The sequence below is a fragment of the Lissotriton helveticus genome, chromosome 11 (assembly GCF_964261635.1).
Source record: "Lissotriton helveticus chromosome 11, aLisHel1.1, whole genome shotgun sequence".
NCBI lineage: Eukaryota > Metazoa > Chordata > Amphibia > Caudata > Salamandridae > Lissotriton > Lissotriton helveticus.
Genome location: NC_136072.1, coordinates 1101410173 through 1101435846, shown reverse-complemented (window position 1 = coordinate 1101435846; position 25674 = coordinate 1101410173). Strand labels below are relative to the sequence as shown.

Below are 25674 nucleotides of genomic sequence, written 5' to 3'. Positions count from 1 at the left end.
TATGTCGTTTTGATATTCCTTTTATTGATTAAAATTCGGGGTCCGGCTGGACTCCCTATTCATTATAGCGCAGATTGTGGCCTATAATTATTTAAATGTGTACCTCCCTTTTGTCAAGGACCGTTGTTGCTCATTTATACTGATACCCTTGGTCCTTGCTTACCAAGTGGGTTCCCTTGTTCTTTTCAATAGTATGTTGCGCAATCGCCGGATTGTAAGGGTTAGTTCCCTATCTACTTCCTCTTGAAGTGGGCCCTTTCTGTACCCCCTTGAATTGTTTCATGTTACGCTTATCTCCTTCTCAACCCGCAGTGACACATAGCATGTCTGACCCTGCCCCCCTGTACTCAGTTGAATACATCAAAAAAATCTGCGAAGGCCCCTCTCTGTTTTCTGACACCACCGAAAACGCCCCATCCAATGTCCCCTCCACCCTGCCCGACCAATTAGAGAAACTAAAGAAAAAACAAGTACGCCTAGAATTAATGACTCTTATGCTAAGACAGTACCTGAAAGCAGACATCATACCAGTAGGACTTATAGTACGTAATATTCCCGGTATATTTACCGATAATCCCAAATACATCAACAACTTTAGTCACATCGGTACCACATGCTCGAGGCATTGGCTGGTCTTGGGTCTTGAAATAGCCACTGAAACCCTTTCTGCCCTAATAGCTGAGATTGACGACATTGAGAAAAAGCTTAACGACACCAATCCAGTCCCTAATGCTAAAAAATTACTAGACCAAGTACAGAAAACCGTAGACGATTTCTACAGAATTGAACAAAATAAAAAAACGAATAAGGTTAAAAAAGACATTAAGTCCTACCATATTGACGCAACATACCCATACCTCCAAAAGGACTTTTATACAAACCGTTCCTATTCCAATCCACGCAACACCAGGCCCTGGGGTCGCTTTAATCAACACCAAACCCTAGTTGGCTTCTCCGACTCCTCTGTCGACCTATCTGACAACTCAGGGGACAGCTCAGGCCCTTCCAATAGGAACGCTGGTCCTAGCAGAAATAATTTTTTAGACAAGAGGCCAATCCAACCCACCTACCCGAAGGAAAGCCAAACGAGTTTCTCGCTGGTACAACCCCCCTGGGGAGCGGCAAACTCAGCAGATGTTCTACCAGTGGTAGATACCAACACAATGAACACACAGATCATCCCCATCTTCAACGTATCCACACATAACTTATCCATTGCCGAAACCTCACTCCTTAGCAAGGGTCTCTCCTTCGTGCCTACCATACGCACTGATTTCCTGGAGCTCCGGACGGAAATCCTCAGATTTTTCCGGAGGATTCGCCGAGAGGCTTTCTTTCAAATGAATCCCACACCTCTGGCCGTCTCAAACACCCCCTTTAGACCACCGTCCGCCTTCTCCCCCACTGCAGGGATGGTGCCGCCAGAGGTGATCGCTTTTGAAAAAATGGTTACCAAAGATCTTAAAGCCATTAAGGAAACCAAAAAATTCATCCCTTACAACTTGCTGTTGGAAGGAAAGAAAGCCATCCAAATCACTGAAAAACATTGACACATTGATCATTAAAAGTGCGGATAAAGGTGGAGGCATTGTCTTGCAAAACAGAGATACATATACCGCAGAAATCCTCAGACAATTAGCAAACACCGACCACTACATGAGTGTTAGACGGGGACCCTGAGGGTCGGCCGGATACCGAGGGAGAGATCCCCGAGGGGGACCGTCTCCGGCGATCGTACAGACAAGTTACCTCCCCCCCCACAAACAGGCACCACACCAAGTCGAGTTCAAGGCTTTATATAAGGTTCTTAAGGCAAGGATATCAGCGATACAGGATATCTTGGACCCGGGGGTCCTCTCACTTCTAGTCTCTGTAGGGAAAGGGGGTAGCGGGACAGTCTGGGTACCGGATCGGTACAGGTAGTGGTAAAAAGGCGAGCTCACAATCCTCGAGCTGGAGTGTCTGTGGATCGGGCCGCGGCAGCGCCAGCAGGCCAAGGTGATAGTCTCATAAAGCAGAGGGCCGCGGCAGCGCCAGCAGGCCAAGACGATGGTTTCACGAGGCAGAGGGCCGCGGCAGCGCCAGCAGGCCAAGACGATGGTTTCACGAGGCAGAGGGCCGCGGCAGCGCCAGCAGGCCAAGTCGATGGTTTCACGGGGCAGAGGGCCGCGGCAGCGCCAGCAGGCCAAGACGAGGGTTTCACGAGGCAGAGGGCCGCGGCAGCGCCAGCAGGCCAAGACGATGGTTTCACGAGGCAGAGGGCCGCGGCAGCGCCAGCAGGCCAAGACGATGGTTTCACGAGGCAGAGGGCCGCGGCAGCGCCAGCAGGCCAAGTCACGGATGAGTTCTTCTCGGGTCTCTCGACTCCAGGATACAACTGCCTTCCTGGTCTGGTCCTGCCCCAGTTATAGGTCTGGTCCCCTTTGATGTCCGGACCCTCGCGCCTGGGGGCCGGGAGGTCCGGGATGAGGGAGTCCAGACACCCAGCAGGGGGGTGGAGCCAGCGCCCAGGCGGCCTGGGGTGATCGACACCTGGCGGAGGAGAGCCGTTGACGATTCCTTCTCCCATTGACTCGCCAAGTGGTCACTCTGCCTCCTGGGAGGATGGTGGGGCCTCGATGTCGGGGCCGGCCGGGCCCGGGGTTAGGGTCGAGTTGAGGCCACGCGGCCTCGTGCTGCAGTGCCCCAAGATGGCGGCCGGGTCGATGTCGTGGGGTAGATGGTGACCCGGGCCAGCTGGGTCCGGAGCTGGTGTCTTGTAGTGGAGGGATTGCAGGGTACTTCGGGTGGTCGTTTGTGGACTCTGGCTGGGGATGCAGGGAGAGCCAGGGTCCTGGTCCCATTGCGGGGAGGGGGTGACAGCTCGAACATGCGGCCTGTCCAACATGCGTCCCCCCCAGCTGAAGGCGGGGAGAGTCAGCCATCTTCCTGGGGACTCTCCTCGCTGAGGCGGAAAAAGCGTGACAGGCCGTCGGCGTTGGCGTGGTCCTGGCCTGGACGATGTTCCACCGTGAAGTCCATCCCCTGCAGGGAGATGGACCAGCGCAACAGCTTCGGGTTCTCCCCCCGCATTTGCATCAGCCATTGCAGGGGTCGGTGGTCTGTTTGCACCCGGAAGTGGGTGCCGAAGAGGTATGGCCGGAGCTTCTTGAGTGCCCAGACTACGGCGAAGGCCTCCCTCTCAATGGTGCTCCAGCGCTGTTCTCGGGGCAAGAGGCGTCTGCTGATGAAGACCACCGGATGGTCGACCCCTTCGGCGTTGAGTTGGGAGAGGACGGCCCCCACACCATGATCGGAGGCGTCCGTCTGCACAATGAATTCCCGGCTGTAGTCAGGAGCCTGGAGCACGGGGGCCGTGCACATGGCGGTCTTTAGCTTCTCGAAGGCTGATTGGCAGTCCGGGGTCCAGTTGACGGTTTTGGGGCTCTTTTTGGAGGTGAGCTCTGTGAGGGGCCCCACGATGCTGCCATAGTCCTTCACGAACCGCCGGTAGTATCCGGTGAGCCCCAGGAAGGCCCGGACCTCCGTTTGGCTCGTAGGGGGTTGCCAGGCCTGGATGGCAGCAATCTTGAGTTGGAGAGGGGCCACCCGCCCGCTTCCCACTTGGTGTCCCAGGTAGGTCACGGACCCTTGGCCAACCTGGCACTTGCTGGCCTTGATGGTGAGCCCGGCTTGCTGGAGGGCGTGTAGAACCTCCCGCAGGTGGCGGAGGTGGTCGGTCCACTGGTGGCTGTACACCGCGATGTCGTCCAGGTAGGCGGCGCTGAAGTCTTCCAGGCCCGCCAGTACCTGGTTTACCAGCCGTTGGAACGTTGCCGGGGCGTTTTTCATGCCGAAGGGCATGACTTTAAAGTGGTAGTGCCCGTCTGGGGTAGAGAAGGCGGATCGTTCTTGGGCCCTAGGGGTGAGGCCGATCTGCCAGTAGCCCGCTGTTAGGTCGAAGATGCTCAGGTAGCGGGCGGCCCCCATCCGGTCAATTAGCTCGTCTGCCCGGGGGATGGGATGAGCGTCGGTCCGGGTAACTGCATTCAGCCCTCGATAGTCCACGCAGAACCGGAGCTCAGGGGCAACGCCCGGGGCAGCTGCCTTGGGAACCAGGACGACTGGGCTCGCCCAGGGACTGTCTGAGGGTTCGATCACTCCTAGGGTCAGCATCTTGGACACCTCGGTCTGGATGCAGGCTCGTACCCGGTCTGGTACGCGGTATGCTCGGTGTCGAATAGGAGGGCTGTCCCCGGTGTCCACATCGTGGAGGCACCAGGGGGTGACTCCGGGGGTGAGGGAGAACAGGGAAGCGAACTGCCTCAGGAGCGTTTGGCAGTCTTGGCGTTGCTCCGGGGACAGGGCCTCGGAGAGCTGGACCCCTTCCACTGAGCCATCCTGCTCGAGGGCCCTCAGTAAGTCCGGAAGGGGTTCGGAGTCTTCTTCTGTCCCAGTATCGGTAGCCATCAGGAGGCTGAGTTCGGATCGCACAAAATGGGGTTTGAGCCTGTTGGCATGGAGGACCCGTAGGGGGTTCCGGGCGGTCTCCATGTCGATTAAATAGGTGACGGGCCCCTTGCGTTCGATTACCTTGAAGGGCCCGGACCATCTGTCTTGGAGGGCACAGGGCTCAACCGGGGACATCACCCAGACCTGTTGTCCAGGTTCGAACTCAATGGAGGACGTGTGCTGATCGTACCACCTCTTCATGTCCTCCTGACTGGCCTCGAGGTTGGCTTTGGCGGTGTCTCGGAACCGCCGGGTCTGGTTGCGGAGAGCCAGGAGATACCGGTAGATGTCTGGGGGAGTTTTCTGGGGAGGCTGCTCCCAACCTTCCTTGACTAGGCTGAGGGGGCCCCGGACGGGGTGTCCGTACAGTAGTTCAAAGGGGCTGAAGCCGAGGGACTTCTGCGGGACCTCCCGATAGGCAAACAGGAGGCATGGCAGCAGTACGTCCCACTGGCGTCGAAGGGGTTCTTCTAGACCCATAATCATCCCCTTGAGGGTGCGGTTGAATCTCTCGACCAGTCCGTTTCCTTGCGGGTGATAGGGGGTCGTGAATTTGTAGGTGACCCCGCATTGCTGCCAGAGGGACTTCATATATCTGGAGATAAAGTTTGTGCCCCTGTCACTGACGACCTCCCGGGGGAACCCCACCCGGGAGAAGATCCCCATCAGGGCCCGGCCCACCACGGGGGCCGTCACAGTCCGAAGAGGGATGGCCTCGGGATAGCGGGTGGCGTGGTCTACAAGGACCAGGATGAACCGGTGTCCTTGGGCTGTTCGAGGGTCGAGGGGCCCCACAATGTCTATTCCCACTCGTTCAAACGGGGTGGTGACGACAGGAAAGGGTTGTAATGGTGCTTTGATTTTTCGGCCACTTTTTCCGCTGGCCTGGCAGGTGGGGCAGGCCTTGCAGTGGTTGGTGACATCCTTCCGCATGTGGGGCCAGAAAAAATGGGTCACCAGGCGGTCGTAGGTTTTATCCTGCCCCAGGTGTTCGGCAAGGGGGACATCGTGGGCTAAGTTCAGGAGGAAGTCTCGGAAGCGAAGGGGCACCACCAGCACCCGACTGGCCCCTAGTTCTGCAATTTTCTGCTCGCTGTAGAGCAGGTCTTGGTCCCAGTAGATCCAGTGGGCCCCCGAGGTATCCCCGGTGCCCTGGGCCAGGGCTTGCTGCCGGAGTCCTTCGAGAGAAGGACAGGTTTTTTGCTCGGCCCGGAATTGTTCCTGCGTGGGGCCTCCCTCCTGCCGCCATTGTGCCAGGTCAGGGACGTCCCGAAGCTGGTCAGGTCCTTCTTCGGTTTGGGTCAAGGGAATGGCTTCTGGGGCGGCCTCCTCTGGGATGAGCGCGGGAGGAGGTTCTGGCCACTCGGGCTCTTCTGGGCTGGGGACCGCGCGGGCGGTCATGGACCGGGTCGTGACGCAGACCCATTCGGGGAGGCCAAGCATCCCCAGGTGCTCCCTCCGTTCGACAGCGGCCCAGGGAGAGCTTTCAAGGTCGTTTCCTAGGAGGCAGTCCACGGGGGCATCATCGCGGACAGTTACTTTTAACATCCCTGTTACTCCTCCCCACTCGAAGGGGACGCAGGCCATGTGGCATAGGCTTTCGGAGTTGTCGGCTGATCGAACAGGGCAAAGAATGTTCGGCAAGATTTGGTCTGGAGTGACGAGGTGGCGTCGGACCGCCGTTACACTGGCCCCGGTGTCGCGGAGGGCTTCCGCCCGGCGGCCATTGATGTTGACCCATTGACCGTACTTCTGTGTGTTGGCGGGAAGGGGGGCCCGCGGAATCATGTCTCTCTCCCCTAAGCAGACCAGTGCCATGGCGGTGGGTGCCCATTCAGAGGGATCGGTTTCGTACTCCTCTTGGTCTTCCGGGATTATTTCTTCCCCTAGGGCCGCCGCTGCAACTTGGCGAGGAGTAGTGTTCGGATTCTTTGGGCAGTTGGGATCACTGGCGTAGTGGCCGGGTCGCTGGCACCTGTGGCACGTAATGTTGGCCCGGAAACCGGCCCGGACGGCAGGGCTTCCCCGGCCAACCGGGGTCGAGGGGTTTCTGGGGGGTGACGAGGGGCCGGGGTCTCTCCCCCGACCCTGACTTCCTCCTCCCCCTCGGGGGCGATACGATCGGGATACTTCGCTGGGTGCGCTCCGGCCAACTCGGGTGCTTTCCCACCGGTCGGCTTCGGCGGCGAGTTGTCGAGGGTCGGTTAGCTTGCTGTCCAGGAGGTGTTGCCGGAGCTCCACGAAGCAGTTGTTCGACAGGTGTTCCCATACGATAAGGTCAAAGAGTTGTTCGTAGGTGGTTACTTTGTTGCCCTTGATCCACCCCTCGAAGGCTCGGCTAAAAAAGTTCACGTACTCCACCCAAGTTGTACCCGGAATCCGTTTGCAGTCGCGGAACCGTTGGCGGTACATCTCAGGTGTGAGCCCGTATCGAGTGAGGAGGGCGGCCTTCATGTGGTCGTAGGAGGTCATCAGCTGGTCCGGGAGTTGCAGCAGGGCGTCCCGCCCTTCGTTGACAAACCTCCCCCATAATTCGGCTCCCCAATCGCTTCGGGGAATCCGCTGGGAGGTCATTGCCACCTCATAGGCTTTAAACCACTGCTGGATATCATCGTTCTTGTGGTATTCCCGGATGACATCTTTGGGGATGTGAACCTTGGGTTCGGTCGAGGCAGACGGGGTCGGTCGTTCGGGGAGCCCGAGGTCTTTATTCTGTTTCTGGATCTCCAGTGCTTTGAGATTGCGCTCATGTTCGTACTCTAGTCTCTTTTCCTCTAGCTCCCTCTGTCTTTGCTTGTCTTCCCGCTCTTCCCTGAGCCGTAAGTGTTCCAGGGTTATTTTTTGTTCTGCCAGCTTGAGTTCCCCATCCAAGCGAAGTCGGGCAAGTTCTAATTCGTGGAGTCTGGTTTTTTCTCTTTCTCGGATCTCTTCCAGGGAGAGATCCGCTCTTTCTTTAGTTGGTGCGGGGCTCGTTTCGGTTGTTTGTGTTCGGGGTACGGCCGTACCCGTTTCTGCCCAAGCTTCTAGGGCTCGTTTGAAGTCTTCCTTTGTGCTAAGACCTGTGGTTGGAAGTCCAAGTTCTATGCAATATTGCTTCAGTTCCCGGTGGTTGTAGTCTTCCAATTTTTCCATCTGAAATTTTTCCGTTGTTCCGCTCTCTATTGACATGGTTGTTGTGTGTGGTGGGGCGAGTGACTTTCTGTACGATTATGCGTAGGTTCGGATCCCGTCGCTGGCCACCAATGTTAGACGGGGACCCTGAGGGTCGGCCGGATACCGAGGGAGAGATCCCCGAGGGGGACCGTCTCCGGCGATCGTACAGACAAGTTACCTCCCCCCCCACAAACAGGCACCACACCAAGTCGAGTTCAAGGCTTTATATAAGGTTCTTAAGGCAAGGATATCAGCGATACAGGATATCTTGGACCCGGGGGTCCTCTCACTTCTAGTCTCTGTAGGGAAAGGGGGTAGCGGGACAGTCTGGGTACCGGATCGGTACAGGTAGTGGTAAAAAGGCGAGCTCACAATCCTCGAGCTGGAGTGTCTGTGGATCGGGCCGCGGCAGCGCCAGCAGGCCAAGGTGATAGTCTCATAAAGCAGAGGGCCGCGGCAGCGCCAGCAGGCCAAGACGATGGTTTCACGAGGCAGAGGGCCGCGGCAGCGCCAGCAGGCCAAGACGATGGTTTCACGAGGCAGAGGGCCGCGGCAGCGCCAGCAGGCCAAGTCGATGGTTTCACGGGGCAGAGGGCCGCGGCAGCGCCAGCAGGCCAAGACGAGGGTTTCACGAGGCAGAGGGCCGCGGCAGCGCCAGCAGGCCAAGACGATGGTTTCACGAGGCAGAGGGCCGCGGCAGCGCCAGCAGGCCAAGACGATGGTTTCACGAGGCAGAGGGCTGCGGCAGCGCCAGCAGGCCAAGTCACGGATGAGTTCTTCTCGGGTCTCTCGACTCCAGGATACAACTGCCTTCCTGGTCTGGTCCTGCCCCAGTTATAGGTCTGGTCCCCTTTGATGTCCGGACCCTCGCGCCTGGGGGCCGGGAGGTCCGGGATGAGGGAGTCCAGACACCCAGCAGGGGGGTGGAGCCAGCGCCCAGGCGGCCTGGGGTGATCGACACCTGGCGGAGGAGAGCCGTTGACGATTCCTTCTCCCATTGACTCGCCAAGTGGTCACTCTGCCTCCTGGGAGGATGGTGGGGCCTCGATGTCGGGGCCGGCCGGGCCCGGGGTTAGGGTCGAGTTGAGGCCACGCGGCCTCGTGCTGCAGTGCCCCAAGATGGCGGCCGGGTCGATGTCGTGGGGTAGATGGTGACCCGGGCCAGCTGGGTCCGGAGCTGGTGTCTTGTAGTGGAGGGATTGCAGGGTACTTCGGGTGGTCGTTTGTGGACTCTGGCTGGGGATGCAGGGAGAGCCAGGGTCCTGGTCCCATTGCGGGGAGGGGGTGACAGCTCGAACATGCGGCCTGTCCAACAATGAGGCTCCCCACTAATCCCACCTAGGACTTACTTATCCTTATCTCTAAAGTTACCACAGAGGCTCTAGAATTAGGAATTATTAGCCAGAAAGAATTCCAATTTTTGAACATTAAATCGCCTAGAATGCCTGTAATTTACACCCTACCCAAGGTGCACAAATGCGTCTCTAATCCACCGGGGAGACCAATTGTGTCAGGTTGCGGGTCTATTCTTGAGCCCTTGGGACAGTACGTGAATTTCTTTATTAAAGATTTTGTTCCCATTACCCAGTGTTACGTCAGGGACAGCATGGCCATGGTGAACCTGATTGAAGAGACACCTTTTTCCGTGGGTGACCAGTTACTGTGTACAATGGACGTCGAGTCCTTGAACACTAACATCCCCCAAACTGCTGCCCTTCTTGTCATACGTGATATTCTTGAAACTACACCGAGACTCCACCGGGTACCTTCCGTCTTCATCCTCCAATTGTTGGAAATATGTTTGACAAGAAACTTTTTTGCATTTGACCAGCAATATTACCAACAGGTCAAGGGTACATCAATGGGGGCCATTTTTGCCCCCAACCTGGCGATACTCTTCATGGATAAAATTGAGACTGATACCACACTGACTCCATCTAATCCATTCTCGTCGACCATCTCCATCTGGAGACGTTACATCGATGATATTTTCTTAATTTGGAACAACGACCATGATAGTCTGAACCAATTTATCCATTGGCTCAAAAATAATTGCTGCGGACTCACATTCACCAGCACAGTCGACACCCAGTCCATTCCCTTCCTTGACCTCACCATTTACGAATCTGAAGGCTCACTACACACCAGATTATATCGCAAACCCACTGAAAGGAATACGTTGTTATGCTACAATAGCAATCACCCCAGAGCACTTAGGGACTCCCTACCCTACTCCCAATTTCTCCGTATCAGACGGAATTGCTTTGCTAAAGAGGATTACTTTAGGGAAGCCGCAGTCCTATCAAAAAAGTTAAAAAACAGGGGCTACCCAAGCAGGTTGTCAGAAGAGCAGTTAAACGGACCTGGTACTGCCCAAGGGAGGTCCTCCTCTGTCCCAAAGAAAAAGAATCCAATCAAAGGATAGCATGCGTGACTACATTTTCACCTGCCTCTAATGCTGTGAAAAAGAGTATAATCAAACATTGGCCAACCCTCAATGCAGGTGCCTTGCACATTGACCATCCCCTGTTTGCTTTTAAGAAAAGCTCGAATCTTAAGGACCATCTGGTCAGGGCCGCTCTCCCCAGCCCCCCAACACGTGGTACAATAGATTCCCTGTGGAACCAAACGCCGCTCGTGGGGCATGCAAAATGTGGATCATGCAACGTTTGTGATTTTACTATCGTAGGCAAATCGTTTGTGTTTAATGATGTCACTGTCAATTGCAAAAGCTTCACCAATTGTACCAGCAGTGATGTAATTTATCTGATCCATTGTCCTTGCAAGCCTGTATATGTTGGGCAAACTAAGCAATAGATTAAAACCAGGATAGGTCAACACCGGAGTAGAATCCGCTGCAAGACCCCCAACGCTCCCCTGGTGGACCACTTCACGGAAAAAGGAGACAGTGACAATGACCTTAAATGGACGTCCTTAAATCTGTTAAGTTGCCGCCCCGTGGAGGAGATATTGGACACCTACTGAACAGAGAGGAATTGAAAATGATCCTACTCATGGACAGTATAAGGAATGGACTCAATCGTAATGAGGATTGGACCTCACTTCTTTAATCATGTACCACCACGTCATATTACCTGCTGCTGGCTTAAGCTGTACCCTCGCTTGTTATGAGATGCTAAAAAGAGTTTCCCTCCAAATGTCACATGCATGGCCAACTGCAAATAGTCTTACTGCAGTCAGCACTCTGTATTTTAATCACTCACACTCACGCCAATCACCACCAATTTATATATATTAATTCACATCTTTTCACTGCGCCACTCACTCACTCCATTACAATACGGCCGCCGCATCCCTGACCCTCTGCCCTTCCTAAAATGGCCGCCGTGCTATGTCACGTCATGCACCCCAGCCCCATTCAATATGGCTGACCGCCTATTTCAATGCTGCACGCCCAGAACCCAGCGTCTGACCGGTGCGATTCGGCCCTCCAGACGGTTTGCTGCAGTTCCACTGGGAACTCTCAGGTAAGCGCTGCCCTAGCTCGCAGTCTGCCATCCTCCAACTGTCAGTACCTCCGACAGGAGACACAGACTTTCAACCCGCATATGCTTTATGTCCACAGGTCGTCTCATCGTAGGCTCGTACCGCCACCCGGCACAACAACTCTTTCCATTCAACGATCCGTAATTGGGATCTCCCTACTCACGTGGGTAAGCGCTACCGGCAATCATAGCCTTCAGTTCACCTTTCCCCCACCTACCCTAACCAGTTGCCCTTTTCAACAGTCATCCCCACCACGACTGCCTCCTCAATCTAACAGTAGCGGCTTCCACGGCAGAACTGCCTCCTCAATCTAACAGTAGCGGCTTCCGCGGCAGGCATGTCCTGCGCGAATTAGGTAAGCACACCACTCCTTATACGCCTTACCTCTCTGTGACTGATACCCCATCATTAACCACAGGCCTCCCCCTTGCAGGCGCCAGATCCCCGGACTCCTGCGCCCATCTACCGTGAATCACTCCAGTGGTTCCAAAACATTGGCACAGCAATTGCCTCCCTCGGACCCTCCTTCACCAATAGGTAACCGAACCTTCTTGGCTCACTGTCCCTCACAGCCAAGACCTATGTGGACCCAACAGGGGTCCCTTTACTTAGCAGTTGCCACTGGTATGAATGACACTTGCTCGGCACACACCTACACGTATGGCAGGCTAATCTTGACTCACCCTTCTTGAAACATGCATATGCGCCATGGATGACTGGCACCGGCAACTGACACTCACCTGCACGTATGGCAGGTACCACCTTAAAGCATGGAGTGGAAATCCATTAAGCTATGTGTTATTGGTTGAGTTTAGCCTTTTAACCAATGTCCCTTGTGTCTTTTTGTTCCCCTTTGTAATTACAGGCTTGCATATTCAGGCAATACATTGGTTGTCCTGATGATGATCCTTAATTATAACAGGATCGAAACGCCGTCGACAGTTAATGTAGTCTAAACACTAGTTCACTACATAATTGCGTTTTTTCTACATGAGTCAAGTTAGTTTGATTCCGTCTATTTTTCTAGCTGCTCACAAATTGTAAATTGCCTGAGAAACCTCCTATCCTTTGTATATTGTAAATTGTTTGTCTAGCCTTGTTGGATACAGGATCGTGTCCCACTGTACATATGTCGTTTTGATATTCCTTTTATTGCATTATTGATTAAAATTCGGGGTCTGGCTGGACTCCCTATTCATTATAGCGCAGATTGTGGCCTATAATTATTTAAATGTGTACCTCCCTTTTGTCAAGGACCGTTGTTGCTCATTTACATGGACCAGGTGGCCCTGCTGCAGCTGACCTGGAGCGAGCTCTTCGTGCTCAACGCCGCCCAGTGCTCCATGCCCCTGCACGTGGCGCCCCTGCTGGCCGCCGCCTGCCTGCACACCTCACCCTTGTCCGCCGACACGCCTCCGTGCCTGAAATCTCAGGCTCCGGCCCCCTTTTTCCCCGGTCCACTCTCGCGCTCTGAGGCCGGGAGCGGTGGCCCACGGGCGGGAGGGGCTTCCTGCAGGGAGTGGGCCCTGTGGCGTCACAATCGGGCTCCGGGGGCCGCAGGGAGCACGTTCTGGAACGGGCCGGGATACCGGGGAAGTTAGTGAACAAAGCAGCGTCTTTCAAAAGCCATCCAGAGAGGCAGAATGCCACCCACACAGCCCACTCACGGCCAGTTCGCATTGACCAACGTGGACCAACTAAATTGCCACTCTTACCTCTCCGGTTATAACTCGCTGCTGCTGCGGGCCGAGCCCTACCCCACGTCCCGCTTCGGCAGCCAGTGCATACAGCCCTACAACATCATGGGCATCAAGAACATCTGCGAGCTGGCCGCCCGCATGCTCTTCAGCGCCGTGGAGTGGGCCCGCAACATCCCCTTCTTCCCCGACCTGCAGGTCACGGACCAGGTGGCCCTGCTGCGGCTGCCCTGGAGCGAGCTCTTCGTGCTCAACGCCGCCCAGTGCTCCATACCCCTGCACGTGGCGCCCCTGCTGGTCGCCACCTGCCTGCACACCTCGCCCATGTCCGCCGACCAGGTGGTGGCCTTCATGGACCACATACGGCTCTCTTCCAGGAGCAGGTGGAGAAGCTGAAGGTGCTGCACGTGGACTCGTACAGCTGCCTCAAGCCCATCATGCTCTTCACGTGAAATGGTGACCCCAGTACCTGCATGGAGACACTCTGCTGAGCTGAGCTGATTTTTACAGCTGGAGTTAGGTTTACATCTCAGCTGACATCTGTAGAGGTAGCACAGCCCAAACACCAGCAGCCGCCGGCCCTCGGCGCGCTGCTCCAGTGGTGTAGTCAGAGCACCCCTCAGACAGGACCCACTGCAGCGGGACAGCCGGGGGACCCAGATATCCCAGCTCCTCCACACTTTACTGCAGCCTCGGGACCCGCAGAGGCCTCGGCAGAGTCTGGGGGTACCACCATCAGCAGGCCAGCCTCAGCACATGCAGGGCCCCTGCCCGTAGCACATCCCGAGTATGAAAGAAAGGTGCAGCCCCCACCGTTGTGAGGTGTAAGCTGGTCCTCATGGGAGAGGTGCATTGGGGGAAAACGGCCATGCTACAGTTTCTGGCCAAGGACTGCTATCCAGAGGTAAGTGTGTAGGGGCGCGTGACGCAACAATCTCCGCTTTGTGGGATTTAGAGAAGGCATCGAGGGGGCGGACATGGTGACTTATCTACACTCCTGGCTGAAGATGACGTTCCCGCAGGCACAATTCTCTAACTGTTTCATCATCGAGCGGGCACACAGAGCGCTACTGGCGAAACCACCGGAGGGAGCTAGGCTGCGACCGGTCATCGCACGTTTCCTGAATTTTGCAGACAGAGACCTAATACTCAGAGAGGCCCGGAAGCTGGGAGAGATACGGCTAGAAAACACGAACATAATGATCTTCCCAGATTATAGCCAGGAGGTCCAGAAACAAAGACGCTCTTTCGATACAGTAAAAGCTAAGTTGAGAGACCTGCACATAACGTATATGCTGCTTTTCCCAGCGAAATTGAAAGTTATATTTGAAGGCAAGACACATTTCTTTAACCGACCGGAAGAGGCCTGGCAGTGGCTCGAGGAACGTTCAGTACCCAGAGGGGCTACAGACGAAGGGCGCCGGATAAAGGACGGCATGGCGGCCGCCAACTTTAGGAGCAGCCCCCCAAGACGCAAAGACCCAAAAAGCCACGAGCAAGGAGACGTACGCAGACCACGCCGTACCCGGGAGGCGACATCTTGGGACGGAACAGACGGAACTCCGCATCCTCGGCGGGGAAAGCAGTGGCGTTCGGATCCAGATTTACCAGTCTGGCCAATCAAGAGGGCTCCAAAGAGGGAGACGACTCGGAAGGCCGAACTTCGGACGCGGAGGACGCAGAAGGACGCTCCTTATATCCCCTGGGGACTGCTATCCGGGAGCTTGAGAAAGAAACGCCCGGACAGGTGGAAGATCTGGGCAATGGGACACAAGACTCGCATTCCTGAGGGGGGACAGGACTGGTACCAGTGAAAGCAGCTCATCACTGAGGGGGCACGCAAGTTAAAAACCCCACTTTTTCATTTCTTATTTGTTATTTATTGCTATGCTATGTTCTTTCTAAATTGAGTGGTGGGGGACCCAAGGGAGGGCGACAGACCTACTCCGCCAGCAGTCTTAGTTCTGTGGAAGCAGAGACTAAAGGGGGGTGAGGTGGGGTGGGGGTAGTTATGGATGTTTCCAGTTAAAGGGGGTTGAGGGACAGGAGTCCGATTGGGGGATGGACAAGGGAGAGAGGGGGGTGGGGGGGGAGTTGGGAATGGGAGGCGGGGACAATCATGTTACGGTGGTCGCACACCTCAGTACTCCAAATGACGCCTCCACACAGAAGACCGACTACACTATGCAACACACACCTCAGACTGGCGGGTGAGCACGGGACACAATGCAGAGACCAAAGGGGATTCAGTGTCCTGACTTGGAACGTTAACGGGATTGGCAGTAAGATTAAGAGGGGGTTGGTGAATTCGTACATTAAACGACTGAACCCCGACATAACGCTGTTGCAGGAAACCCACCTTAAAGGGACCAATTGTGCCTTTCTAGCCAGGGGACAGTACAAGGTATTAGCACACGTAGGATATACCACGGACTCGAGAGGGGTGGCAATTATTGTAAAAAAGACCACTCCGTTTTGTATAGCTCAGACGTGGACAGACCCACAGGGGTCATATGTAGGTGTACATGGAACAGACACGAGTACACAATACTCTCAGTGTATGCACCTTCAAAACTCCAGGCCAGCACGCTCAAGAAGGTGGCAGATATACTACTGGATACAGCTGACACCACACAGATTCTTGGGGCAGATTTTAATGATGTTATGGACATAGGGCTGGACTGAACGGGAACGGCGTCCAGAGATCGGGCCCGGACTCCCCTATTCCAAATGATTGACAACATAGGGCTTACGGATCTTTGGAGATGGCTACACCCTGATCAGAAGACCTACTCCTTTTTCTCGGGCTCGCATAAAGTGTACTCGAGACTGGACTACCTGTTTATGTCCAGGCAAAACTTGACTGTGGACGACACAGCGGAATAAAAGGCGAGAGGGATCTCCGATCACTCCCCATTATTAGCAAGGGTGCGAATGGGACGGAATAAGAGTAGAGGTTCCTGGAGGCTGACGGCTTGGGACCTACAGAACGCAAATGTTTTAAAGGGCCTGAGAGCAGACGTGAAAGTATATATTGCTGAAAATGAGGTGACGGTCACCTCCGGGGTGACATTCTGGGATGCACTAAAGACAGTAATGCGGGACAGGGCACAAAACAGACTGGCGGAGGAGAGGAGAAAGCTTCACGCTGAAACTGCTGCGTTGGAAGTGACGATTCTAGATCTAGAAAGGGAATACCAGATTTCAAAGGATACCGAGACACTCAGGAGACTGACGGACCAACAGAAACAATATAGGGAACTGGTAACAGGAGAGGCCAGAACCCAGGCCTTGGCTACCCTGCACCGCCTCTATGATGTGGGGGGTAAGTCAGGCGTGGCTAAGTAAAAAGGAGCGCGCAGCCAGATGGGTGGAGCAACTCAGAGACCCAGAGGGACTGCTCATTAGAACTGATGCTCAAATTGCAGAGACTTTTGCTGACCATTACGAACTCTTCTACAGGGCCAGAGACCTGGGGACATGCGAGAAGGCCCTACAGTATACGGAACAAATAGAATTATCGACCTTGTCCCCCGAGGCCCTTCAAGCCCTAGAGTCTGACATCACTTTGGACGACATTTCTGAGGCCCTGACCAAATTGCTACTGGGTAAGACTCCGGGCCCAAACGGGCTCCCGGCAGAGTTCTTTAAGCGCACGGCGGACCTTCTGACACGCCATCTGAAGGTACTCTTTGAGGGGGCATTGCAAGAAGGGAGACTTCCCCCAGATCTGAGCTTGGCAATAATAATCCCAATACATAAAGAGGGGAAACCACTAGAGGACTGTGCGTTATATCGCCCCATTTCTCTCTTGAATACAGAAGCGAAACTACTGGCGACGATCCTAGCGCTGCGGCTCCGATCAGTGATACCGGATCTAGTACACTTGGATCAAACGGGATTTCTTCCAGATAGAGCCACCAGGTTGAATCTCCGGCGCACCCACAACTGGCTGCAAGAGGTCCAAGGGAGGGAGGACCCACATTGGTTCCTATCCCTTGATGCAGAGAAATCCTTTGATGCTGTTCATTGCCCGTTTCTTGAGGGTGTCCTGCAGAAATTCGGCTTTGGACCCAAATGGGTTCAGCTGCTGTACACTGAACATAGAGCCAGGGTAAGAGTGAACAGGGTTCTGTCGCGGGAGTTCCAAGTCCGCAGGGGGACCCGACGAGGTTGCCCATTGTCACCCCTCCTTTTTGCACTTACGATAGAGATGCTGGCAGCTAAGATACGCCAGAACGTAGCCATTAGGGGTTTCAGAAGGGGGAGATGGATACTGCAGAAGAGAAAATATTGCTATACGCGGATGACATCCTATTGTACATCACCTACCCAGAGACAACGATACCGGAAATGTTCTTGGAATTGGAGCAATATGGAAAGTACGCGGGCTACCAGATCAACTGGCAAAAATCGGTTCTCTACGACCCCAGTGGGCGGGGAAATTGGCCGGAACTCCCAAGACGACTGTTGACGACAATAGAGGGCTTTAAGTATCTTGGAGTGTATGTCACCCTGGACCGACAGCTGTCGTACCGACAGAACCTGGAACGAATTATAGTGAACTCTATAGCAGATATGACCCGCTGGAGGCAGCTTCCACTTACGCTTTTGGGTCGGGCGGCAATGTACAAGATGGTCACATTGCCCAAGTTTGTATACGCCTTGCAGAACGAATATTATCTGCTCCTACAAAAAGTGTTCACGAGAATATATGCGGACCGGAGGGCCTTCCTTTGGCTGGGTAAACAACCCAGAGTGGCACTGAATACTCTTCAGAGACATCAGTACAGCGGAGGGATCTCACTCCCGAACCTGGAAGCATACTACTGGGCGGAACACTTAGCCCCGATAAACGAATGACTACAGGCGCAGGCAGACCACCCCACTTATGCCCTTGAAAGACACAAGATGTCATCTAGACCGTTGATGTATTACCTTTATGGGGGCGTCAGGCAAGGGCGGCTCCTCCCAGCTACAGGAATTACTCTGCAACTCTGGAGTAAGGCGATGAAACGCACGGGCTGGGGAGGACACCCACACGACAAACGCCGATCTGGCACTGTACGTGGCTGACGGAACTGAACAAATTAAAAGGTTTCCAGAGGTGGGATGATATAGGGGTCTCCACCTTGGGGGACATAGTGGCCAAGGGGGAGATGAAACCATTTGCGGCTATAAGATCGGACTTTGGATTGTATCGCACGCAGTTCTTCAAATACGCACAACTGAGACATGCTTGGCGTGCCCAAAAAATCCAGTCAGATGAGCTCCCGGAATATGTACCACTGGAGGGGCGGCTCCTACATGAGCAAATCCAGGGAAAAGCGGTTTCGCTTACATATAAAACTTTAACAAATAACATGCTAGGTGACCTGGCCAAGCTCAGAAGGACGTGGGAGACTGAGGTGGGAGACATGGAGGATATAGACTGGGACGTGGTGCTAATGCATCCCAGGGAGGTGGCAATTAAGTCCCGGCTGCGCCTCATTCAATTTAATGTGCTTCACAGAACCTACTACGACAGGATGCGGCTTCATAAAATGGGGAGGACGGTAGACTCGAGGTGCCTTAGATGCAGAGAAATAGACGGGGACTTTTATCACATCATATGGGCGTGCAGCAAGATACAAGAGTATTGGAGTAAAGTCTTTGAATAGCTGGGAGAGGTGCTGGAGACCCCTCTCCAACCGGAGCCCAGGTTGGCCCTCCTAGGCATGACAAATGACGTACATCTAGCGCAACCCCTTCTGATTTTTCTGGTATTGGCATTGGGGGTGGCAAAAAGAGACTGGGGGGCACCGGAAACTCCGAGGCTAGATGAATGGAGGAGAGGGTTAGACCTATACATGGCTGCAGAGAGGGCCACTTATAAAGCGAGGGGATGCCTGAAGAAGTTCCGCAAGGTCTGGGGCAGATAGAGACTTTACCATGGGTTGGATGGGGGGCTCTGAGGGAGATTTGAAAAGTAATAAAATGAACGCCTATAGGAATACACACGGGAGGCTTCAATGTACGAAGCCAAGAGACATTTGCAACACGGCACTTTGGACTTTGAGTCAGTTCGATATGGATCTTATTAGAGATGTAAAGTGGGGAGGGGGGGTGGGAGGCATGGATGTGCGAACTGCTGACGACATGATTGTATTGTTGAGTTATAATAAAACACAAATAAAAATGTTTTAAAAAAAAAAGAATAACCCCTATGTCTCCAAATCTCGTTTGAGGTTATCATCTGTGCGCACTATTCGTAACCAACTCTTCCTTGCCACCCCACATTCTGGCATATCTGTCCTCCACTTGCGTAATGTGGATGGTGCTGTCTGCGCCCAGTGTATCTTTTTGTGACATCTGGCAAGTACTAGTCCTAAGTTCACAAACCTATGTTGCTTTTTGTTATTTGTCTTTGGGGTCAGAAGGACCCCTAGGAGACTGTGTTTAATGGTTCTCTCAACGTGGAGGGCAGTCGCCTCTCTAAGTGTCTTCAATACCCCCAACCAATACTGCTGAAGTCTGGCGTAATCTCATGTCATATGTGCAGAAGTAGCCGGTTCAATGCTGCAGTGGGGCATTCGGCAGAACAAGCTGTGTTTATACGTGCCAGTCAGAGGGTGAACATATAAGTGCGGTGCAGATAGTCAAATTGTATGAGCATGAAGCGGGTGTTGCTGGCCACGTCTCGCAACTGCGTGAACGCTCTCTTCCAGTCACTATCTGTGAGTGGCGTCGGCAGATGAGGCAACCATCTATCCCGGATGTGTAAGACGTCGACATCGCAGTCGGCTTTAAGTGCCCGATACAGAAGGGAAATCAAGCCTCTATGCATACCTTGATCTAGAATCGCCATCAATGTGTGAAACTTTGTTGGTTCCTCGGGGAATGTAATCCCTATCTCCCGCGTAGTGCGGGAGAGCTTTGAATATTGCAAAAATTGTCTAGGAGCTCAAAGCAATCCTATGCCTCAGCGAGTGTAAGAAATGTTCCATTACAGTATAGGTCACCTGCAGAGAGGCATCCTCCCTCAAACCATCTGCTGAACCCATAAAAAAAATGATGGCAATATTTACGCAACCATTGCCACGGTAGCACATGTGCATAATTTGCTCTACGCAGTACCAATGTGACTGCCTGTTCCCAAGCTCTTGTCATCTAACACACCACAAATGGGTCCTGTGACAGCGTTTCTGACCCCATCATGGTTTATTTTCACATCCCCATTCTGCCAGGAGCTACTTCTCCAAGTTTGGCCCCTCGCACACCAGAGCGCTGCGTATTGGAGGAGACGCCCATGTGGTAAAGTTGCAGGTCCGGTAGGTCTAGTCCCCCCGTTCGGTGTCTAGTTTCATTATTTCCAACTTAACCCTATTGGATTTTCCAGCCCAGACCAGTGATATCAAGACACTATAGAGAGTCTTAAAGTGGAACTAGGGTTAATGCAATAATGAGCTCTGCAAGATATACAGGAATCTAGGTAGGAGCAACATCTGTTCCAGGGCCACCCGGCACATGACCGAGAGTTGAAGGAGGTTCCAGAAGTTAATGGAGATTTGTAAACCCATGATCGCCACCCAGTGCATGTTACTCCGCTGCTATTTGTGCCACTGTGAGGAAGGGGGATCGCGTACGGACGAAGACTCACCCCTCTCTGCTGCCGTGTGTCAGAACGTTGCCTTGTGTCCAAGAACCAACCCAGGACCTAAAGAGTTAATAAAAACGCCTTCCTCCTCTTCACAGGAAACAGAGAAGACAGGGAAATCAATGAATGGCGAGGAAGGAACCGGCCGGATAAGGCGGGACAACCCGCACTAAGGGAGGAGACGCTGGAGGATGAGGCGCGCAGCAGTGAGTGGAACCCGGAAGACGCCACGGGGCTGGAGCCAACATGACAGCGGTGGAAGAAGGAACACGGATAGAAAGAAGAAGAAGAGGAGATCACGGGCGAAATCGAGGCCAACGGCAAGGACGTGGAGAGCTAGTCCGAGGACTGGTGGATGCCCCTGGAGGATGCCGAGAAGCCGCCGCAACTCTGGAGAGTTGCGGCAGACGCGGTGAGTGATCGTGCAAGGGAGGGAAGGGTGGAAGGGAATGCTGGGGTGAGAAATAACCTGGGGTCTTCCCTGATTTAAGCCTACCTTAGTGCTCGCATGATTGCACCTTCCCCGCACTGACTTTTGGCGTGTCACTTCACCTCCCCACACCTATATACCCATCTCTGTGTCACCTCGCGTTTAGTAGAATACCCCAAGTCAATATTTATGTAGCAAATGGGGGGCCTAAGTCGGCTGTAGTGAGAAAGAAGGAGTCGGCTGTAGTGAGAAAGAAGGAAGAGGTCCTATAACTCAGCCGTTCTTGCACTCTAGCAGCCTAAACGATTAAAAGAACTCTGGTTCCTTGATTATTTTCCTTTTATTATTTGTGCACTCGGGTGTGGTGATGGTAAAATCTGAACATATAGCTTATTGACCACTCTGTCCTTCTCTTTGAGCCTACCGGGACGGCGATCCCTAGACTGGACTTGGGCGGACGAAGAGGAGGATAACCCTGATCATCTGAGAAGTCCCATCATCCCAGGATCATCTATACTATTGACATTAGTTGCCTTAAAAATATCTTCTAGAATTATTTAATAAAAAAAAACACCATTCAACTAACACTCCGGCCTCCTAGTTTCCATTTCCGGCCCTCCCTCCGACATCTGGTGTCAGAAGTGGGATCTAAGGAAATGGAGGCCGCCCTGCAAAGAATGGCAGACAATCAAGAGAAGCTAGGACGCGTTATGGAGAAGTTTCTGGCGGTAGCTGAAGAGGACAGGGAAAAGCTCCATCCTAACCCAAAAAAGTCAAAGTCAGGAGACTGTGATAGGGAAATTGGCCGATACTTTGGGCCAACAACGGGGACATACCACCTTCCCATCCGTGGTACTACAAAAATACATGGATGGAGAAGATGCAGACTTTTTCTTTTCAAACTTCGAGCGTAAGGCTAGAGCAGCAGGATGGGCTGGGGAAAAATGGAGCCATTACCTGGGACCTCTCCTTTCAGGTGATATGCAGGCGGCATATCAAGCAGCCAATCCTCTGGGTCTCACCCCTAATGATGAAATAAAACTAGGGATAGATGAAGAGACATATCGTATGCGTCTACGGCAACTAAAAGAAGGTCCCCAAGAAACGCTCAGAGCCCTGTCCTTCAGGGTGAAAGATATGGCAGACCGCTGGCTTAAGCCGTTAAGTTCAACCAAGGAAGAAATCATGGAGAGGATATATTTAGAACAGTATTTATCCTCTCTCCATCCCCCAATACAGAAATGGGTGCGACAGCATACCAAGCTTAACATGGAAAGGGCGGTAGAGATAGCCAGTGCCTTTAGCCGAGCTTTTGAAGTACAAAAAGGAGAAACACATGGGAAACTTTCAGGAAGCTCTTCTACCAAGGGCAGTAGAACCCTGGTCACTAGAAAACCTGAAACAGTTAGCTTGGTACCCGGCCCTCTGGCAACCCCAGTAGGACCCCAATGCTTTAATTGTGGAAGGTTTGGACATATAGCCCGTATTTGCCCACAGAAGGAAGAGCCTATGGAGGTTGTCCTTCTACTGCACTAGGGAGGGACAACACCTTCCCTTCCATAAAGTAGTGAAGGTAAATGGGGAAGACCAGCCAGCCCTAATTGATACAGGTTGCTTACGTAGCGTTATGAGACCTCAAACCATACCTGGGGGTGATCCTCATATTAGGGGTATGGTAAACATCCAATGTGTCCATAGCAATAGTAGACAGTACCCTAAAACTGACGTACAAGTACAACACGAGCCAACAATATGACCCGTTCCCTTACGTGTAGGACTTATCCCTAAATTACCTGAACCATTTATATTAGGAAGGGAAAACACTACATGGAACAGCTTTTGTGTAATGAAACAGAGGAGTGGAGGAGGACAGCCCCATTTGCCAAAGAGCAGGTACTTGATGCTCTCCAGGGGAAACAAAGACAGAGTAACAAACAAAAGAAGCGAGAAAAAAAGATCTGGACCCAGGTAGCCCTGACCCAACCGAAAGAAGAAACCATGTGGCAGTATGATCCTGGATTTCACGCTGCACAAAGGGAAGACTCTATTCTAAAGGAGGCTTGGAACCAAACTAAGGAAGAGGAAGACCCTGACCAAGTAGGTCCTTACTTTTTTATAAGTAAGGGTTTGCAATATAGAAAAGGGGGGAGGAACCACCAGCCACAATTACTCGTGCCCCAAAATTATAGAGAGAAGGTGCTCTTTTTAGCTCATAGTCATCTACTGGGGGGGCATTTTGGCAGCGAAAAAACAGAGAAGGAAATTCGAGAAATTTTAATGGCCTGGAATTAATCACCAAATCCGCCAGTACTGTAGGGAATGTTCCCTCTGTCAGGGGAATAGCCGAAGCCTTCCCCCAAAAAACCCCTTCGACCTTCGCCCATCATTGAGGAGCCTTTCTCCCGGGTGGGAATGGATCTCATTGGGCCTCTACTTCCTTCTAGGAGTGGCTGTAGATACGTCTTGGTTTTAGTTGATTATGCTACTAGGTTTCCAGAAGCAGTAGCTCTAAGACAACCAAACGCAACACAGATAGCAAAAGCCATGGTGTCCATCTTCTCCAGGGTGGGATTTCCACGAGAAACCATAACCGATCAAGGTGCTCCTTTTGTTTCTAACCAGATGAAACAAGTCTGTCAACAACTCAATATCAAACAAATAAAAACATCTGTCTACCATCCTCAGACAGCTAGATTGGTAGAGAGATATAACGCTATGCTTAAAACCACCTTAAAGAAACTACCTAATTTGGAAACCAGAAAATGGGAGGAGATATTACTGTTGGCCCCGTTTGCCATTCGATGTAAAACCCAAAGGAGTACGGGATACTACCCCTTTGAGTTGTTATATGGGAGACCCCCATGTACTCTATTGGAGATGGCAAAGGAGGAATGGGAGGAAGAGCCGGGAGGCAAACCTCTGCCAGAATATGTGTTGTATCTGAAGACCCACTTACAAGAACTGAGTAGCATAGTCCGGTCCCATCTAGAACAAGCTCAGACTTCCCAAAAGACACAGTATGACAAAAGGGCAAGGGTGCGTACCTACTATGTTCTGTTAATGTTGGCTTCTTCAGATCATAAGATGTTAGGTCAGTGGCAGGGACCTTTCCGTGTGGTAGAGAAAATAACACCAGTGACTTATCGCTTGGAATTAGATCCAAAAGAACAAGTTACTTACCTTCGGTAGCGCTTTTTCTGGTAGATACAGTATCTGCCTGTGGAATCCTTTTGTGAATATCCCCCTGCGTCAGCAACGTTCGGAAAATTCTTTTGTAGCACGCCAGCGTGGACGACGTCACAGGAGCACGGCATCGCGCGCGACTCTGACGGACGTCACTGACTCCTTATTAGGCCTATGTCGGCGTGATGACATCAGTTCCGCCCTTTTTTCCTTGCCTTCGAGGCGCCCGGACGGACCAATGATAGTAGACATAAACATATACAATGTACCCAGTACAGAATATCCAAAAATACACACATAGTGTGAAGATAATGCATGAAAAACACCATATTTAACAAATATATATATATATATAAACACATTAATGGATTTAAACATTGTCATAAACTCAGATGTCAAACTCAGATATAGAAGACTGGACAACGGGGAGGCGGGTGGGCATGTGAGGAATCCACAGGCAGATACTGTATCCACCAGAAAAAGCGTTACCGAAGGTAAGTAACTTGTTCTACTGATGTATACATCTGCCAGTGGATTCCTCACCTTGTGAATAGATTCCCACAGCAGTCCTCACTCCTGGAGGAGGGTGTCCACTCTTCTATACTAGAAAATCTTGAAGGACAGAGCGAGCAAAATGGCCATCCCTCCTCATCTCGCTATCCAAGCAGTAATGCTTTGCAAAAGTGTGGAGGGAGGCCCATGTCGCCGCTTTACAAATGTCCTCTACAGGTACACCTCTAGACAAAGCAGATGTTGATGACTTTGCTCTGGTAGAATGAGCCCTTATACCCTCTGGAGGTTCCTTACCAGCCAGGGAATAGCAGATTTTGATGCATAGTATGATCGATCTTGAGAGTGTGCGCTTGTGAACAGCTCTTCCTTTTTTGCAGCCAGCAAATCCAACAAAGAGCTGGTCATCCACTCGATAGTCTTTTGTCTTATCAAGATAAAAGCTCACCGCCCTTTTGGGGTCCAGATGGTGAAGTCGCTCCTCCTCCTTGGAAGGGTGAGGAGGAGGATAGAAGGTAGGAAGGGTAATGGACTGTCCTAGATAGAAGGGAGTTACCACCTTAGGCAGAAAAGCAGCCCTGGTCGTAAGAACCATTCGTTCAGCATGAATGGTCAATAACGGGGGCTTTGAACTAAGAGCTTGAAGCTCACTTACCCTCCTTGCCGAGGTAATTGCAACAAGAAAAACAGTCTTAAAAGACAAAAGTCTCAAAGGACACCTGTGTAGAGGTTCAAACAGAGAACCCATTAAATATGTAAGAACTAGGTTCAAGTCCCATTGAGGTACAATAAAGGGAGTAGGAGGAAACTTATTTGTTAAACCCTTTAAAAATCTCAATACAACAGGAGATTTAAACAAAGATGGTTGATCCGGTAAACAGATAAAAGCTGATAGATATCCCTTTACCGTAGCTACAGCAAAACCTTGCTGCGCCAATGAAAGAGCAAATTGAAGTATTTCTGACAAACGAGCTCTCATAGGATCAACAGAAATCTCCCCACACCAGGATACAAATTTAGACCACCTATAAGAATAGATGGACTTGGTGGAGTCACGCCTGGCCGAT

At 52.5% G+C, this 25674-nt stretch overlaps 1 protein-coding gene and 1 pseudogene across 4 annotated transcripts in view; one reads left to right on the top strand and one right to left on the bottom strand.

Annotated features, from left to right (window-relative positions):
* Positions 1-25674, bottom strand: part of SMPD4 (sphingomyelin phosphodiesterase 4) — a 641449-nt gene that overhangs the window by 305075 nt on the left and 310700 nt on the right. The window lies entirely within an intron of this gene.
* Positions 12780-13300, top strand: LOC144791536 (COUP transcription factor 2 pseudogene; annotated as a pseudogene).